The 19,191-nt window shown below is 43.0% G+C and overlaps 1 long non-coding RNA gene across 1 annotated transcript; it reads left to right on the top strand.

Moving 5' to 3' along the window:
• The first annotated feature begins 8,073 nt into the window (after positions 1–8,073).
• Positions 8,074–16,953, top strand: LOC310769163. The gene is made up of 3 exons (XR_014551466.1): positions 8,074–8,704; positions 12,064–12,108; positions 16,704–16,953. It is a non-coding gene; the product is annotated as an uncharacterized lncRNA (long non-coding RNA).
• Positions 16,954–19,191: the final 2,238 nt, after the last annotated feature.

Raw genomic sequence — 19,191 nt, 5'->3', positions numbered from 1 at the left:
AAGAACAGTTTCAGGTTATGAACAGACCTCCGGAACTTAATTCGTTCCGGAGGTCTGTTCATAACCTGAAACTGTTCTCCAAGACTTAAACTAAATCATAAGGTGATAAATTTACAGTAACTGATGGAAATTTAGCATAGTAATTGTGCCCCAAGGCATTATTTCTTCTATTGTTTAATTGCATAGCAATTTTCAATTTCACTTCAGACTAAAAAGGCCAAAGTCAGACACTATATCTGTGGTCTCCATAATGGCATCCTGATACCTTCAGGCACCCCCATGTCCATCTACCCCTCCCATGTATTTATTTATTTATTTGATTTTGGGGGGACTTTTTGTTGTTTGGTTGAGGCGGGTTGACTGGGTTTGGGAATGCTGACAGTTGTTTTTTTAAGTGTTTTATTTGGGTTTTTGGCAGCTATTTTGCCCATTGTTTTGGCCACAATAGTTTTGTAGATTTTCAGATGTGCTCCTAGCTCCAAAGATTCTGGACACTGCATTAGATTCTAACAAGCATCACAAACATCACCTCCACCATCAAATGATAATATATAGATGCAAACTAGTAGCCCAGGTCCAAATGACCAAGCAACACTGGTCATGCCCTGACTTATACTCACTGTTTACACCTGCTTCACCCCTTCCCTTACACAAACAGACAAAACTAACCAGGAAGAGCTTGTTTATCATACTCTCCAAACCCAGGATCCTGATTTGTTGTTTCCAAAGGAGCCAGAGTTTCTTGCTTGTTTGGAAGCAACAACTGGGTTCCCTGTTCGGCATATCACAGTAAGCTAGCCCTTCCTTGTTAATTTCCATGCTTGCAGGAAGAGAGGTGTAAATGGGCTGCATACACCAGCATGCTGCTAGTTGATAGTAAGAGGCAACAGAAAGATTAAGCTTGTTTAATCATTTGAAAAAGACATATCAACAATTGGAAAATATTGATTCTATTATGAATTACCTGAATATGGATGCATTGTAATTGCAACAGTAGTTCAATAAAGATCTATAAAAGTCTATGTTTCCCATGTTATTGTTTCTGCTTTCCTGTTAAGAGAAGGGAAACTCATGTTTATCACTGCCCTATTTAAAAATTGTTTTTCCTAATAAATTTACATCCCTGATAAAGACTGTCTATTACCATATTCAACTTTCAGTCTTACATCGCATGCATGCACACATACATACCTGTCACTAACACACTCACATTCTCCTTCCTGTTTAACTGTTTCCCCAATGCTGTTATAAGGTCACTCTTCCTCCTAACTTCTTCCTACCACCTCAACATGCAGCTGATATGTTTCTCCTTTACGTCTCGTCTGCAAATTGGGGAGGGTGTCTCCTAATCTGGAGCCCTACACAGTCTTCTTAACCTACTATAACTGGGAGAGAAGATAGGGCACAAGCAAATTTCTATTAAGCCACCTGTTCATATGTGCATGTCTTTGCACTTCTTTAAATTGCCCTTAAAGGAGCACTTCATCTGCGTGTGAGCTGCATATAACTCTCTGTTAAAGGTTTTGTCTCTCCTGTCCTAAAAAAACAAAAAAAAAATATTCTGAAATGTTTATTATAGCACACTACTTGTTTTTACAACACATTTCACCTTGACATCTAAGCACAATAGTAAAAATGTATCAGAATACATTAAAAGTGTGAGTGCTCTGCAATAAGCTGAAGGATATTTTGTTTTGCTTGCTCACTTCTCTCTCTCTCTCTCTCTCTCTCTCTCTCTCTTTGCAAAGGAACACATTTTTCAAAATACAAGCCTTTAGCCTCCATCCAGCATTACTCCTGACTGGATCTCTTCCAGCAAGAAATGCCATGAATAAGATGCTGTCATGATGGGACACTATAATATAAGCATCTTGGAGTTTGCAAACAATGTATTAATATAAATTAGTTAAAAAATAAAATTGGTATTTTAAAAATCAATTTAAAAACTCTGTACTGCATCATACTTTTATCTGAGGATAAAGACCCTATATATCTTCTCTGATATGCACATTTACTCAGAAGGAAGACACACTGTGTTCAATAAGCTTCCTCCATCAGTGTGTTTAGGCCTTGCCTTGGATTTCTAGACTGCATTTAATGACTGTCTATATTACAGCGATCTTCTACAGTGCCTATTCCCTCAGGCATTTGATAAATACTGCACATGATTATTAACCCAAAGTGCTTCACAAACATTAACTAGTACTCACAAAAGGGTTTTTTGTGGAAAAACTGTAAGTTAAACAAACTCTAAAAATGCTTATTCATATATTGAGAACCTTCCTTTTCGGAATTGTAACACTCACGTATAATACTGGTATATAAAAATTATTTGTAAGGAGTGATTATAAATCAGGCATCATAACACTTTGTTGGGAGTGAGCCTACATATATATGACTAGAGGGTGTGTTATTATCTATTTATTACAGGTGGCATCAACTACTCTAGAGATATAGGACCTTACTTGCATCTGATTAAGTAGGATCTGGTCCACAAAAGCTTATTAAATAATACATTTGTTAGTCATTTTTGCTGCAACAAACACAGCTGCAGCTCTGGAATAAATTAGTATTATTGGTAATCTTTAGCCTGATCTATGAGACTGGCAAATTCATCTCTCTGTCCATTACATGAAGAAGTGTCAGAGACTGATTAGATGCAAAGGAGTAGTGGGAACCCCCAAGGGAAGAAGACTCAGAGCCCAGGGAGTGTTCAAAGGACAAGACTGAGTGGTCAGAGAGAGAAGACTGGGGGCAGGTGTTGGAAGCTAAAGAGGTAACAGGGCTCAGTGAATAGGGAGAGTCTGCGGCAGAGAACAGTCCAGACTCAGAGGGAGAAACTCAAACAGGAGAAGAGGGAGGCCAAGAGGCAGAGAAGAATCAGGCTGGTGAAGAAGCACAGGTATCTCTCTATCCTGTTGAGGTAAGCTCCTCTCACTCCTGGTCTCCCAGAACCAGGAGAGGCATAAAGTGGGAGAAGCAAAGTCAGGCATGAAGGCACAGTCTCAGATTGTTTGGAGATAACCCTGGAGAGGGGGGAACTTAGGCAGCTATGGGAGGGGGCAGGGATATTAAGTCTCCACAACTGCTTCATAGGGACAAGGACCTAGCAAAGAGTTGCTGTGCTCATTAGGGCTGGGCACTCCTGCACAGATTCCTTTTTTCCTAATAAAGAGTTATTTCCACCTCCTTGGTGTGCTTTACTGCTGGCTCGCTCCTGACAATGAGTTTTGGGATGGTTGGAGAGAATATGCATCAGATTCTCCAGTCATTTTTTTAATGTAACAAATACAGGGACTTTGCCACAGGCCATTGCTGTAATTATTTCTTGTCTTTCCTCAAGCCCCATCATTTTTTCAAAAGCAGCTGAAGAATCCAATGTAAGGGCATCTCCACCCCAGCTACATCTCCTCTTGTCACACCCTTTTTGGACATTTATGCTGACATAGATAGCTGAACCACAAATTTGCTCATACAGATGTGAGCATCTCAGAGAATGTGTTATCAGAAGCATTTTACAGAGGAGTCCTATACATGTTTCTTTATAAGGAAGTCCCATTACAGTGGACGCTTGGGTTGCGAACGTGATCCTTGCAGGATGCACATTCGCAACCCACAGCATTCACAACCCGCAGCGGCGTGTCTGCACATGGGTGGGTTGCAATTAAACGCTTCTGCGCATGCGCGACTGCCGAAACCCGGAAGTAACCTGTTCCAGTACTTCTGGGTTTCAGCGGTCCGTAACACGAAAAAACGGAACCTGAAGCGTCTGTAACCCAAGGTATGACTGTATGTCAGTGCAATGTATCCCCAAAGTCCCAGGTCAGTATTCTGCAACCTTATTCCCAAGTTAAGTGGGTAGCCTCAATGATCAACAAGGGGTATAGGGAAAACACACTGGTAACTCTCTCTCTCTCTCTCTCTCTCTGTGTGTGTGTGTGTGTGTGAATAAAAATAAGAAGTGTGCAATTAAAATGCTTGGCGTGTGCAATTCCTGCCTGGGAGCTGAATGCCTGGCACTGCTGTTGCCGCTGCTGCCTCCCAAGTTGAGTTAGGTTCACCTTTGGCCAGTCTCTGTCAGACCACGAAGGCTGGGGGTAGCTTCTTCCCAGGCCCTTGTTTGGTGGTATAAGGAGGCACTTCTCTTTAGGATGGGGGCCACTCAGAGACCAGGGGTGGTGGCAGCTGCTGCCCAAAGGACTCCCAACGAGAGAGGAGAGGAGGCACAAAGAATGCAGTTGGTTACGGGAGCCTTGGACACAAAAAGGTTGAAAACCTCCAGGTTAAAGAGACACTTTGCAATCCAGAAAAAATGACAAAGATTTAACTTTTTTAAAAGGGCGCTAATCAAGCATCTGAAGAACTATGCAGTAACTGAATATTTGAGGATGATAATAATAAGAAAAATAAAGAACTATCAGTGCCCATTAAATGTACAGAGATACCACAGGTTAAGTATTTAATTCGTTCCGGAGGTCCGTTCTTAACCTGAAACTGTTCTTAACCTGAAGCACCACTTTAGCTAATGGGGCCTCCTGCTGCCACTGCGCCGCTGGAGCACGATTTCTGTTCTCATCCTGAAGCAAAGTTCTTAACCCGAGGTACTATTTCTGGGTTAGCAGAGTCGTAACCTGAAGCATATGGAACCTGAAGCGTATGGAACCCGAGGTACCACTCTAAATAGAAGTGAAATGCAGGCAGTTCTGTTTTTGTTTTCTGTTGAGCTGAGTAGTTGGGCTGTGTGTGTCAGTCAGATGTGACAACAAAGCTGGCTGTGGGTTTTGTAATTAGATAGGGCTGTGTATATAGGTTTTGACTGGTAGGGAGAATATATATAAAAAGCTGGGGGGGGGGCAGCAGAGCCTCTTGTATTCCCCTCTCTTCAGTGTTAACAGGAGAGATGCAAGTTATGGGAGCCTTGAGGGGGGATGGGGTAATGGAGGGGGCGGGGAAACCAGAGCAAGGCCTGAGAATTCTCATCAGTCCTCTGCTCTATTCAGCAGCTCTAACAGGAGGATGTGAAGCCTTTGTAGCTACAAATGGGATAAGAAAAACAGCAAGAATAAGCTTGAGAATACTTAGGATTTTGCCCTCTTTCTCAGGGTTAATAGGTACACTGGGTAACTGAGATGTAGAAATTGAATCAGTAGAAAACAAGTCTTCAGAATGATCACTGTTTTTGCCCCTGTCTCCCAGCTAGCTTAATTGGAGGATGCGAAGCTCTGGTAGAAATCCAGAGTGAGGATTTGCAGAGTGTACTGCAAAGTAAAATGTGCAAGAAGCCTGGCCAGATTCTGAATTTTCTTTATCTGGGAAAGAGACTCAGGATTATCATTCCATGTGGGTGGGAATAACATACCCAGTGGAAAGGGGTAATGAGAAAACTATTTCCTTTGGAAAGACAGATCATTTAAAACCCCATTTTAAAAAAATAAGCTGGTTTAAACTAAAGGCCGAAAAAGTGTGCTATATGCTGTAGTTCTGCCAGAATGTGATTTCCACAAAGGAAGGAACCTATGTAACTGTATACTTACTGTTTGACAAAGCAAGACTTCTCTGGATTTGATTTTGGTGGACAAAATGCCATAGAAGTAGAGCTCAGAACTTCTCTTTTGCAGAATCAATGGGAATGAAGGTGTAATAGGAACGATTCTCAGCTGCCCCATTAACCGCTCTGCGGCTCTGTTTAAAAACAATACTTTTAAAAATTGTAAACCACGTGTTAATTGACATATATTTTAGGAGGGGAAAGCCTGGGTGGCACAGTCATCCCCTAAAAGTTTTTCATCTGGTCTCCTGCATATCCTCTGATCCCAAGGACACTCACTGCTACTTACTCCCAAGTTGAGTCACAAGCAAAAGGCTTTCTAACCTACTCTCTGTCAGCATATACAGCAAAGAAGGCTTTGGCATGGCCCTCTCCTTATTATGCACCTTGGTGACTCTCTCCTGCGAGCAAGCCAAGATATTGGGAAATGGTAGTGAGCCTCCGAGATGCCTAAGGAAAGGGCTCTGCCAAAGCTGCTGTTGTAGTTTGTACTGTGGAGACATTTTTAAAAGAGCCCTTTGCCTCCATCTAAGCCAGGCCTGTCCAAAGTCCGTTTTGGGGGCTTAATCCGGCCCGCCGGTCGGTTTAATATGGCCCCTGTGGCAGTTTATATCTTGGGTTCAAATCCTACAAAAAAACTCAACATCTTCAATCCTAAAAGAAGCTCAACAACTCCAACCCTTAGAAAAGCTCAACAACTTTGGTCGGCCCCCACGGCCCTTCACTTCATCAAATCTGGCACTCTTTGAAAAAAGTTTGGACACCACTGATAAGCCCTTGGGCATGAGTCTATGAGCAGAGCCAATGTCACTGGCTCTCTGTTGAAAGCTGGCCCAAGTTTTACAAATCTTGTTGCCTGCCCAAGTTCTAGTTAGCACTTCCTCCTGAAATATCCACCAACTTTTCAAATCCCCCTTTCCCTTCAGCATTTCCTCTTAAATCCTTCACTCTTGTCAGAACGAGAGCTCAGAACCAGATGCAACACAGCGAGAAATGAATGTCTGAATTGGAAGCAGCACCACTAGCTTCTTCCTATGATTCCTGTGTCCTTCCTGTCCATATTTTCTGCAAATTAATCACCAAAGGCTGCTGATTCCTTTGTTCTTAACCCACCCACCCCTATCTCATCTACAAGGAGGGTCTTTCCCGCTTTCCAACTTTGCTCCCCATCTCCCTGCTTCACTCCAGTCCTGCTTTCAATTCTGCGACGTCATCACTATTTCAGAGGACAAATTTGCTGCTCTAGTTATATCTGTACACTTGAGGGAAAGATCCACAGAAATGAAGGAATATTTCCCCTAATCCTGAGGGTGTCTACAACGAAACGTTTTCTCTCTCTAAAAAATGTTGTGACCGCAGGCACACTTCAGGGCTGTTGTCAGGGCAGGGCTTTGGAGCCAAAGTTTAGGGCAATGTGCAGGAGATGCCCCCCACAAATGGAGCAGGACTGGCTTATCACAGTTTTGAAGGTCTTATAGTCCAGTGTCTGCTGTTATTTATTTAATTTCTTTATCACCCTTCATCTGAGGACCACAGGGTAGTTTACAGTATAAAAACCCAAGTGCACAGCTTCCAGGGAGCTCTGTACTTAATAGGATGGTTGTTTCATAGGTCAGAGAATGCTTTATAAAACATAAAGGGTCAATTCTTAACTCAGTTGGGCTCTTGATATTGCTGAGGTGTTTTATGAAGTGAATTCCAGGATTCACTGTGGGGTATGGGGGGGGAGTTGTTGCCTTATTTTCAAAAGCCACACTTTAAAGCTCTTGTGGTGCGGCAATAATTGGGGAAGGGGTGAAAACGTGTGTGTTTTTCCCCAGGTATTTATTTCGCCGCAAACGTCCGTGTTAGGTTGGGCAACAGAAATCTGAGGCGGATGCCCCGTGACTGAAAACTGGGGCGCCCTCAGTGTGTGCGTCGGGTAGAGTGGGGGGTTGTCTGGCTGAAACTGGCACATACACATGGCTTACTAGGAGGACTAAATGAAAGGCAGGGAGCAGGCGCCCCCTTTACTCTGTGTAAAGAGGACAGGCTCGAAGCTCCCAGGCTCGGCAGAGCTTGGCGCCTCTGAAACTCAGTGAGAAGCGCCCCCGGCTAGGGAGTGGGGGTGGGGGAGGGAAAGGCTGTTCCCAGCTCCGAACCGCGTTTTCCCGCTCACTCCCCTCCCCTCTCGCTAAACGAGATATTCGGCTCTCTCACTCCGTCGTTTGTCGACTGTATGCCGCCGCCGCGGCCGGGACTCGTTCCCCCCGCCTCACACACAGCATATTTACACGCACAACTTCGTTTTTCACGCCGGCCGAAGCGTCCTTCAAATCCCAGAACGCGCCGGGCTTGTTTTTCGCTCGTCCTAACCCTCGCAAGGGGATGAGAAAGCGAAGGCTCGCGGCAGTGAGACCGGGGGGACTACTTGACGTGGTTGCCACAGTCTCGGCGGAGGGGTTTTAGCGAGAGAGAGCGGCTGAGCGATACTGCGGCTCTGCTCAGCGCTTCCTGGAAACTCCCGCTTAGGAGCGGGTGGGGCGGCCAGGAGGGGGGCGGGGAGCACGTCCTACACTGTGAGGGGAATGGGCGGTTAGTCAGTCAGTCAGGTAAAAAGCGAGCCTGAGCCCAGAGGGCAGCGCAAGAGTACAGAACTGAAAAGTAATCGTCACAGGGGCACCACATACAGCGCTCACTGTCTGAACAACAGCAAAAAAGACCACAAAACCCGCACATTTTAAAGGGAGTACAGATGTACACTTGACCTAAAAAGAGAGCAGAGGAGTTTGGTATCTGTCGTCCAAACAGGAACACAAAAGACACCCCCTTCATAAGGGGACAAAAAATCCGTTTACAGAACACAGCAGGGGGGAAGGGCAGAATGACCCCAATAACACTTTTTTAAAAAAAGTCAAGGGGCGCAGAAGCACTGCTCCCAAGCGGAACCCCAAACCCCGAAATTGGGGTGGGGCGAAACGAGGAACCTTTGTTGTCCACGGAAGAAAGCCCACTCCTTCCAATCACAATTTAAAAACAACAACCCCATGGGCGCGTGTAATTCTCACAACTCAAAAACATGACGGGGGCGAGTGAGGGAGGGGTGAACCCCGAATCGTGAGATAGTGGAGCGCCTTCTCTGAAGGCGAGGGGGCGCCCAGACCACTAAAATCTAAGGCAGGTCGGCTTTTGCTTACTTCCAAACAAGGAAAATCTAACTTTTCCATGGGTGTGTGTGTATGTGTGTGTGTTTCAGAGTCTGCTGTAGCTTGCGCCACTATCCCAAATGGAGAGTTAATTAAACACCCCCCCCCCCAAAGCTGGAAAGCGCACAGCAGCAGTCATCCCCACCTCTCCATACTCCTACAGATTTAGAAAGGGCTAGAATAAGGGGCAAACCCGGTTCGGTGTCCCCCCCCCTCCCCGCTTTATCTCCCTTTATTTTTTTTGCTACTAGAGTGCCTCCCCCCAACCCCCACACACTCCTCTTTCTCAGTCTCCTTTCTGAGACCTTCAATTTATCCCATCACCAAGCTGCATGTCAGCTGGGAGGTGGGGAACAGGCTCCATAGCAAGCTGCTGCTACAGCAGCATCGCAGAGGGTTAATGGCAGAGCAGAGCTGGAGGATGGGGGAGGGGAGGCAGGGTTTGTAAATGGAAACATTGGTACATAAGCATTTAGCACAATCAGGAGGAAAAACGGCCCAACTGCAGGGAAGAGAACAAAAACTCTCCCTGTGCTGCCCCCTGGCGCCGGTTCTTGCACATTTCCCTTAGCAAAAGGGAGAAAATATGTATATGCGTGTGCATTACTCCAATTAAACTGCCTTCTTTCTTTTTGTTTGTTTGGCTACTTTTATTTGCATGTGAAACAGGCCAAGCACACAGACGAACTCCTAGATTGCAGGCAGGGTTATCTCAAGTTCAGATTCATGTTAATACTATTATGTGCACATTCCGTAGTCACAACAGGGGCTTATCTGGTCATAGGATCAAGGGTGTAAGTAGGGAAGGAGGAAGCAAGGGTGTGCGAACTTTGGGAAGAGAGGATTTTTGGGGTGGGAGAGGGTGGTGCTGTTGTGAAAGCAAGAGAGATAAGAGTAGGAACCACTGGTTAATTTATCAATAAAAGACTATGTGTGGCTGGGGTGGGGAAAGCTTGTCTGCACCTTCTCTGGGCACTCCTTTATTCATATGTAGCAAAGCACAATTATGGTATTTAAAATAGAAATAAAAAGAAATTGTTGTAGATGGACCATCCATCAGTTCCCATACCACCTAGACCACTGTTTGCCTAAGCAAAGAGAATATTCCACAGGAAATGCTTGCAGAGCAAATAGCTCTGCTACACTTAGCAAACGATGCCAGCCATATCCTACACTTAGTGGCAAACAATCAAATCAAGAGCTTCCTTAGTCAGAGTGGACCTCTCCTAGTACTAAAAACAAACACCAATGAGGAGGACTCTTGTGCCACATTAGACTAACAGATTTATTGAGTAATAACAATGGTTTTTCACATTACATGTGTTAATCGACACCAACATGGTTGGCTCTACCATTCAGCAGACAGAGGCACCTGGTTTTGTGTGTTATGAAAGGGCAGCAAATTGTTAGGTTTTTTAAATTTATGATTGTTCTGTTTTTACTGCCTGGGAAGGGAAAGAGGCACCTGTGATTCTCTGCCTCGGGTGCCAAAATATATGCCTTGACTAGGGGAAGCAGTATTTGCTTTCTGCCTCAAGCAGCAAAATGCCTTGGGCAGCTCTGCTTACCAATGACAAGATGTCTGTGTTATCAGCAGCTATTTTTTTTTTGTGAATGGCCCCTGTTGATTACATAATTATCACCACCTCTGTACTTTTTGCATTCAATTTCCCTCTGACTTCACTGTTTATAATCCCCTCCCCCAAACTTCAGTCTATGTATGTGTGTGTAATATGTGTGCGTGTGTAAAACTCAAGATTTGTGCATCTGATAAAGTGGGCTGTAATCTATTAAAGTTTAAACCATAATAAATTTGTTAGCCTTTAAGATGTCACAATAGGCTCATACTTTTGCTGGAAAAGATTTTCGCAGCTATTGCTATGCAAACCTCTTCAAATGTACGACAGACAATTCAGATAACAGTATAAGCTCAACCCAGACCTAGGGCCACACACCCAACCTCAACCCTAAAAGAAAGGAAGCAGGGTTATACTTTTAATCCTGGACTTCCCTGGCAACTGTCCATGGCTTCCACATTGAGAAAGACTGATTAAAAGCAATTTCAAGGGCTTCTTACTTCTGTTACTGAAGGACAAACATGGTACAAGACACTCCCCCCCACACACATTGTTTTGTTTTGTTTTTACTTAAAATAGGATCATTATCAACCCTCTTCCATTTCTGCCAATGCTGACAAAGGGAGGCATTAAGCTAACACCAGTGCCAGCAGGGTTCCATGCATTTGCTTCAGCAGATTCCTATTTAATAGAGCCTAGCACACTTTTGGTGCTAAGTAAATGTTAAAATTGTAGAAGTCATTCGTAGGTATAGTGTTTTCAGAGGTTGTCAATTGCTTGCATGTTCTGAATCTTACTAGAGTATATCTACAAGTGGTACCAATTTGTCTGGACATAATATTGCCTCACAAGAATAAGGATCTGCCTTGTATCATGTCAGTCCAACAGTCCATCTGGCTCCTTATTGTTTACGCTGACTAGAGGCAGCCCTCCAGGGTCTTAAGGGAGGGATCTCTCTCAGCCTCCAGAGTTGAGAAAATGTAACTGAAGATGCTGGAGGTTAAAACAGAGCACATGCTCTGGTACTAAGTTATCACCTCTCCCCTCTCTACTTAAAACCAGACAACTTTAGTAGTACAAATTTTTCCCTGTGGTCAGTGTTCCTTGCTTCTGCCAGGCTTCTCCATGCCATTCTCCCTGGTTTTCTCCTACCCCCGAAAGTCAGTTAGCATTCTGTGCCCACTGAGCATATTCAGACCACGCTGTTCTAGTTGGGGTTTTTTATTTTTTGTTTTGGTCTCTCTCTTTTTCTTTTTGTATTTTTCCAAACCTTGAAGTTCTCCCAAGCCTGCGAATATCTCCCTTTTATACACGGATGGTGCTGTTTTGGCTACATAAGGATCCAGGGAGAATGAATTTGCTATTAGCATGGTATAATGGATGCAATGTTTAAATTCTGTACCCTTTTCTCATTTTCAAGCAGTCCCTCTCCATACTCTTAAAATGGTTATGGCAATTCTGAAAGCAAAATAAAATGAATCTTGTACATCTCTAGTCCAGCTACTAGACCTTTTTACCCTGGACTCTCAAAACATGGACATGACAGTGACTTAGTACAGCTGCTGAGAGCAAGTAAAGGCATAAATAGGATGGAAATATGGAGTTTCTCTTTCAGATACTTGAAGCGCCCTTAAATCTGGGGAAAGGGGTTCAGGGTAGGGGGAAGGCATGTGTCTGAAAACAGAACAAATCATATTTAAGTCACTTCTCTCTTCACATGTTAACAATTTCCTCTTCTTCCTTTTTTAACTAGACAAAATGAATCCAGAAATGATCAGCTGATAAGATCTCATAAGATGTAAGAAAGATTCTCTACTTTCTTTGTACTCACCCTTGCATTGTTGGATTTCCTTTGAATGTGGAGGGCACCACATAGACAATGATAATCCATGCTATAAGGAAAATTACTCATGCATTCTGTACCATTATTTAATAATTCACTATTACTTAATGTATATTAGAAGTTAATGCCTCATAAATGTAGCTACTTTTTTTTTTTTTTTTTTAATCACTCTCCAAGTGATCTTTCCAAGATCTTGAGTATGCATGTAGAGGACAAACATTTTAAGGTTTCGACAAGTTTGGAGACTGATGAAAGGGCGGGTGGGGGGGGAGATGTGTCCTTGTTGTAATTGCAAGGTAAGTGTCTCTTCCTCTCTGCTTTCCTCTTCATGCTTTAATCATTTTGACACCAGGCTGTACAGAAGTAATTTAAAATTAATGTGATTGACACTCTGTGGATAGCAAGGCCCAATGCAGAGCTCCACCTCCTATACAGGATGGCTCCAGTGCAGCTTTCAATTGGCTGCCAAGCTTAAGGCAGCTGACACAACACCTAGCAAAAATACAGCAAACAATTAATTTGCTAATTTCGTTTTCTCTTTAATTTGAAACCAGAAAATTGTCAGCCATCAGGTCAGAAGCGTAGTAGCTGTCTAGTCTCGGGATTCTGTGTTGAGAGAGCACTTGCCGTGTTAGTTGAAGCAGGAGAATGGAAGCCAGAAAAGTAGACAGCTCAGATATCCAGACAGATGAAGGGCAAGCTATAAACAGTTTTAATAGAAATAAATAACATTTAAGAAGTCTAAACCAGTTATGTACCCAAGTATTGAAAGCAAGGGAAGGGAGACAATTGAGAAGCTTGAAACTGGAGGGTTAGAGGTGGAAAGATGGGAGAGACAGAGAGAATTTTATACCAAAATCCAGGACAGACAAAAGGAAGGACTTCTTCACACAGCACACAGTTAATTTATGGAATGCTGGTTGGCTACTGTGAGAACAGGATGCTGGACTAGATGGGCCACTGGTCTGATCCAGCAGGGCTGTTATTATTGTCCTGTGTTCAAAGGGGCTGGCCTGATGTGGCATTGAGGCAGCCTTTCACCGAACAGGAAGCAAACTGATGGCTGTGTGTTTTATCGCAGGGACAAAAACCTTTTATCCTTTTACTTCACATTCCCTTCTGACTGGGAATAGGAGATACTCTGGCAGGTCTACCCTCTTCCATGCTAAACTTGGAGGATCTCAAAATAAGAAGTGTGAACACACTAAAACAATGTAGATCGCCCCAACACTACTAATTAAAAAGATACATTGGTAATTTTAGAAGTGGTGTATGGCATGGCTTGTTTATATACTGCCTTTTAGTCCAAAGCCCCATGAATACTGCTTTCTCAGTGAGCCATGAATGCTGGCTATGTTCTGTCTCTAACGCAGAGGCAGCGTGTCTCTGAATGCCATTTGCTGGGAATCACAGATGGAGAGAGTTCTGTTGCACTCACATCCTGCTTTGGGCTTCCCAGAGAAGGTACCTGGTGAGCCACTGTGAGAATAGGATGCTGGACTCTACTGCTAGTTGCTCCTGCTCCCCCCCCCCCCACAATACAGAATCCTCTGTGAGGTTGCACAGCCAGCCCCTTCATCACCAATGTAAACATTAAAGTCCACACTTAAACCTTCCCCATTTTCCCCCCCAAATTCTGTCCGCACATTATATGCATTCTGCAATTTGTCATTTACTTTGTCGGTAGACTTTATGACAATCAATGGCTGTGTCGTAGCCTAGCAGTGAGGCTCAATAGTTAGAATACCAGTGAATATGTTGCGTTGGTTGATGAGGTAGGGTGGGATGGGAAGGCATCAGGCTCACAGGTGAATAGCTAAAAAAAATTAATACACACGATAATACTCACTGAAAACATTGTCTTGTTGTCCATCTAAGCACCAATTTGGAAAAAGACTGGGCAGGAAGCAAGCAGCATTACTACAACAGATGAATTAACAGTTGCATTAGATACTAGTGTGTCTGGGTCTTGAAAACCTCAGTGAAACTTCAAATATATTGGGAGCGGGGGAAACCAGTTCGTTATGTTTCAGCAACACTGTTTTCCACTGGGTCCATGCAAACTAATTTTCTAATCAGCAAACAATAAAAAAGCAGCCTGAGTGATTCCCATCCGCAGTTTGGATTCCAATTCTATCAAGGGAGGAAAAGCCAGCTCAATTCAGTAAGGCAGCACTGAACCTCTAATTGACATAATTGAGACAGACCAGCCACTGGATTGATAGGGCAGAGAAAGGGAGCAGGTGTCCTGATCTGAGAAAGAAATGGAAATCCAGGACTGCAGCATCCCTCTTATTCCATACTCTTATAACAACTGAAAACCCTAAGATGAGTTGATTCACAATGTAATGAAGTCAAAGGCAAACTGGCAAGAGTCACCTAGGCAAGGGTACTCATGTTGTCCCCAAAGCCTATTTCAACATTTGTGGGTGTTGTTGGAATAAATCCATATGCTGTGTGTGGATAATGCAGAGAACTTCCCCTGGCACATCTAAAGCACCAGGCGAATTTCTCACCATGTTTTATTTGCAACTAAGATAGTTTTTATTCCGTATTAGCTTATATTGCCCTTGGCTTGAAATACTTTTCTAATTTGTCTCCCTAACTACCCTATTATGTAAGTCCAGCAAGTGAATAGCCTTTAATTTTCCTACCCCAAGACCCCATCTTTTGTCTCTTGCCTTATTTATAAAAATATTTGTACACCACTTTTAATTAAAAGATCAAAGCAGTTTTCAACAATCACATGTATGTACAATAAATACCACGTAAAATTGGAGATCATATAACTATTACAGAAAAATATTTTCTGAATTTCTTAATAAGCTTGGTGGCACAGAAAAGCTTTCAGCATACGTCTGAAGGTTAAAACAGAAGGTGCCTGCTGAATTTCTATTGGCAGAGTGTTCAACAGGATTGGGCTGATTGTACTAATGGCTCAGTTTCTTGTTGCTGTCATGTGAGCCTCGCCAACTGGGGAAACTACTAACAACACTCCTGCAGATTATCTCAGTGAATGAGCTGGGATATAAAGGTTTAGGTGGTCCATAATGCACCCTGGACCGAAATTGCGTAAAGTTGTAGATTCATATAAGGACCTTGAACTTGGCTTAGTAATAAATGTGCAGCAAGATGTTTTAACAATGGCTTCACTCCCTTCCAACTCTACAATTCTATGATTCTATGTTGAAAGCCGTGTGTCCTTTCAGTAGTCTAGCCACAATATTCTGCACCAGCCATGCTCATAAGTCCATCAAGATAGGAAAAAAACATACTGTCCAGCTAGTGTCGCACTTATATCACATTAAAGGAATTAGAGAGATGGTAGCGGTGCATTTTTTTTTGTAAAACATCCCTGGTTAGTCAGTTGAAGGTGATTTCTTTTCACCAATGACAATCAGATTGGCAAATTCCAAGTTAAAAAAAAAATCAAGTCAAATTTTGATCGGTTATGAATCAATTAATTACACCATGCAGCTCCTTCATTCATCTAATTGTCCTGGGCTTTGGGTAGAAGGAAGACTAATCTAAATATTTGCATAACATGGAGTGCTATTTACATAAGAGTTTTGGTATAATTTGCAACAAAAAGCTAGCCATTTTACTCAGGAGTAATCCCCAGTGAGATGAATTATGTTTTGTCAGACCAAAAGATCATCATTTCTCCCTTGTATAAAGATTGAGAAGCAATCACAGTACAGAGATTGCTAGCTTTTGAGAGTTTTATCCAATGTGGCATTAAAATTTAAAACTCAAGGCTATTTTAAACAATTTAAAGTAAGCAAATGATTTAATACACAGCAAACTGAAGACAGCAGGTAGCTGGGAAAACAGTTCACTTAAAGGTCTACTAAAACCAGCAATGCTTTGTCCACTAAAATAAAACTGTTTCCAGTATATGCTTATATGTGGCAATGAGGGCACCAGACTCCATTTTCTTTAGGTTTTTAAAAAATGTTTGTTTGGAATGCTCAAAGGATAAGAAGTGTGCAGGGAGGTGAAACCTACAAGCTGCAGCCCAATGTTAGCCAAGCCCTGCTCCTTGCATTGCTTTCTAAAAACAGTTACTTAGGGGAACACCCTGAAAGGTGGTCAAGCCACTTCTAGCCCTCCTCTAATTCAAGCACTGAACATGGGTTGATCTAAAGAGACAGCTTGAATAAACAAACAGTACTGATGCATACTGCTAAAGAAACACATGATAGAAAGATCCAGGTAGAGGGGGCATGGAGGTCCTTCACATAGAAAAAGGGGTCAAATCATGCCGCCTTCCAGCCTTCTAAAACTGCAGCAAAGGGAGCCATCCCGAAACGTAGAGAATGATTCCCTCGCCTGCACTTCAAGCACTTGGGAGATGGAATATTCTCATATCTATCTATCTATCTATCTATCTATCTATCTATCTATCTATCCACACACTGCAGAAGTCCACACAGAAGGACATGGTAAAATAATGGGGGAAATTCCTATTCTGGGTTAGCTTTGTTTCCAATGACCTGCACAGAGTCAGGGCACAATCTGGAACTTTGTTCTCATGCATACCTTCGCAGGAATGCAGACAGCCAGATCAGACCTAGAAGATGTCAAAATGTACCTGACAACTAGAGATTAGAACTGCAGACCAAATACTTTCCTGGCTGGAAGTTTGGCGTTTGCTCAGGCCAATCACAAGAGCTTCACCCAGAGAACAGAGCCACAGGTTTGCAGTTCCTTTTGAGGAACTATTAAAATAGCTTCTCCCACTTCCACCGAAAGCCCAAGGTATAATAAACAAATGCGCCAGAATCATGGCTACCAGCAGAGTTTCCTCTGGTGCTCTGTTTACTCAAATGTTGTGGATAAGACAAATACCTGGATTTATGCGGATTATGCTATGTTCGAAATAGCACTGTAATCCAAGTAACATAGCCTCTTCTACTTTTTCTTCTACTATTCCAACTTGGGGTGCTTGGCCTGGTGCATCTTCCATCCATGTCTGAAAGCCCCACATTCATCAGCACAACTCCTCTTGCTGTAGAACAGTGGTGTGGAAGCCTTTGTAGCCTGAGGGCCACATTCCCTTCTGGACTACCTACTAGGGGCCACATTCTAGCAGGGCCAGAAGCAACAGCTGATAGAGCAATGAAGTTAAACTTTGCCTTTGTCCAGTAGGCTAGTTTCTACACACACTTGCACATTCCTCTTAAAGCTCCATCCAGACAAGCAGGAGGCATTAGAATTCAAGAATACATTTCAACCAAGCAAAAGCAAGGGTGTGATGTGGAGCAAGTGAAGGAAGAGTTCTGAGGACCAGGCAGAGAGGCCGTAGGCTCTCTACCCTTGCTGTGGAGCCTACTACTGTGAGGCATCTTCAACTGGCAAGAGTTAAATGTGGCTTGGCACCCCTAGCCCTCAAAAAGAGCAAGACAAACTAATTTTGGCTATCTATGATATATACAGAGGGTAAATGTGTGTGTACCAGTAAGACAGGAGGATTAACTAGCCCCTAAATGGTGACATGCATTCTAATGAATTGGTGTTATCTGATATTTTAGAAACTCTGATGTGCCAATTATGTTAGTTCTTTGATACTGCTGTGGGAAAATAAATCACACACAAAAATAAGATTTTTGCCATTTTCTCCTCCTTACCCTGACCTCCATTTAGTCAAATCTAGGCCGGAACCATTCTGAACATGGGGATAATTTCGCTGGACTGGCAACTGCTATTACTTCAGAGCCACTGTACACAAAAAGTAGTCTGACTGCTAGCACTGGCCTAGATAACAATAGGAGGAATTAGGGCTTGGGGCTGGGTATAAAACAAGGCACAGTATTCTGACACTGCACTTTGTACGAGTGGAACTGGTGGTAAAAGGTTGCAGTGTATCCTTCTCCAAACAAGAGCTCTGCTGTTCAAGATTCCAACCAGCCATTCCCTCGGAGGGGAACTTAATTATACTCTTCCACACACCCCTGCTTATTTTCTACTTTGTTTTTAAAATTAATTATACAAAATTCTAGCACTAGAGATATAATACAGAAATACATGTAATTCATATATCAAATATTTATCTATCATAATGTTTACATCTCTAGATCATATACTAATAACTGAACCTCTATTTGACTTCTTTTCTAAGGAAGGCTGTGTACACACCATACAAAGAATCCTGGGAACTGTAGTTTACCCCTCAGAGAGCTACAGTTCCCAGGATTATTTGGGGCAAGTCATGTGCATAGTGTGTACACTGCCTAATACTCAGCATCTATATTGAAGCAGTGTTAGCAGCCACAGTGGCATATAACGGCATACATACAGTACGTTTTTATTATATGACCTCAGTTAGGACCTCAGGGTTAACTGTAAGTAGAGGTTTCTTTTAGTTACAGGGTGTTCAGAACTAAAAATAATAATAAAACCTCTCTACCCCTACCAAAAATCTTCAGACATCTTTTAAAGTCTTCCGACTAATTAAAGAATCCTCACCCATTTCCTAATACCAGCCCTGCTTGAGTTTGATGTCACTGAAGTCTGCTTCTCCATCCACAGTTGTTCCAGGGTAGACTGGTAATGTGGTTAAAGGATCTATACAATTATCAAATGCAGGTTGAGATACTGAACTCATGGACTGACATGAAAGGTCCTCCCATCTGCTCCTCAGTTGTTGCTGGCAGGGGCTCCTACGCTTTTAAATGACTGACACAGGCAAAATTCGAGCAGGTGTTGTTTCCTTGCTGCATCCCAGTTAAAGCTCCATCTGTTGAATTTCTGCTCTGACAGCTGGTAAAAATACAGGAAACTTGGGGTAGGGTCAGGGGGAAGGATGTTAACACTCTCCAGTACATGAAGCTGATTTAGTAGGGTGATCTCAGATCAAGTTCTGCACAGGCCATCTTCAAAGCACAAACTCGAGTCTGGAAGCTCCTAGACACTGCATTGTTTTATTATTTAGATGAGCTCACCAGTCTGTTCTATGGGGAGTTAATCAGGGACAAGAGTGGGGTCCTCCTAATACTGTTATTTACAAGGAAGAGCTGCCAAGAAAAGATGCAAGGC

This window comes from Podarcis filfolensis (genome assembly GCF_964270895.1).
Source record: "Podarcis filfolensis genome assembly, chromosome: 8".
NCBI classification, from domain to species: Eukaryota; Metazoa; Chordata; class Lepidosauria; order Squamata; family Lacertidae; genus Podarcis; species Podarcis filfolensis.
This window is presented reverse-complemented; position numbering and strand designations above follow the sequence as displayed.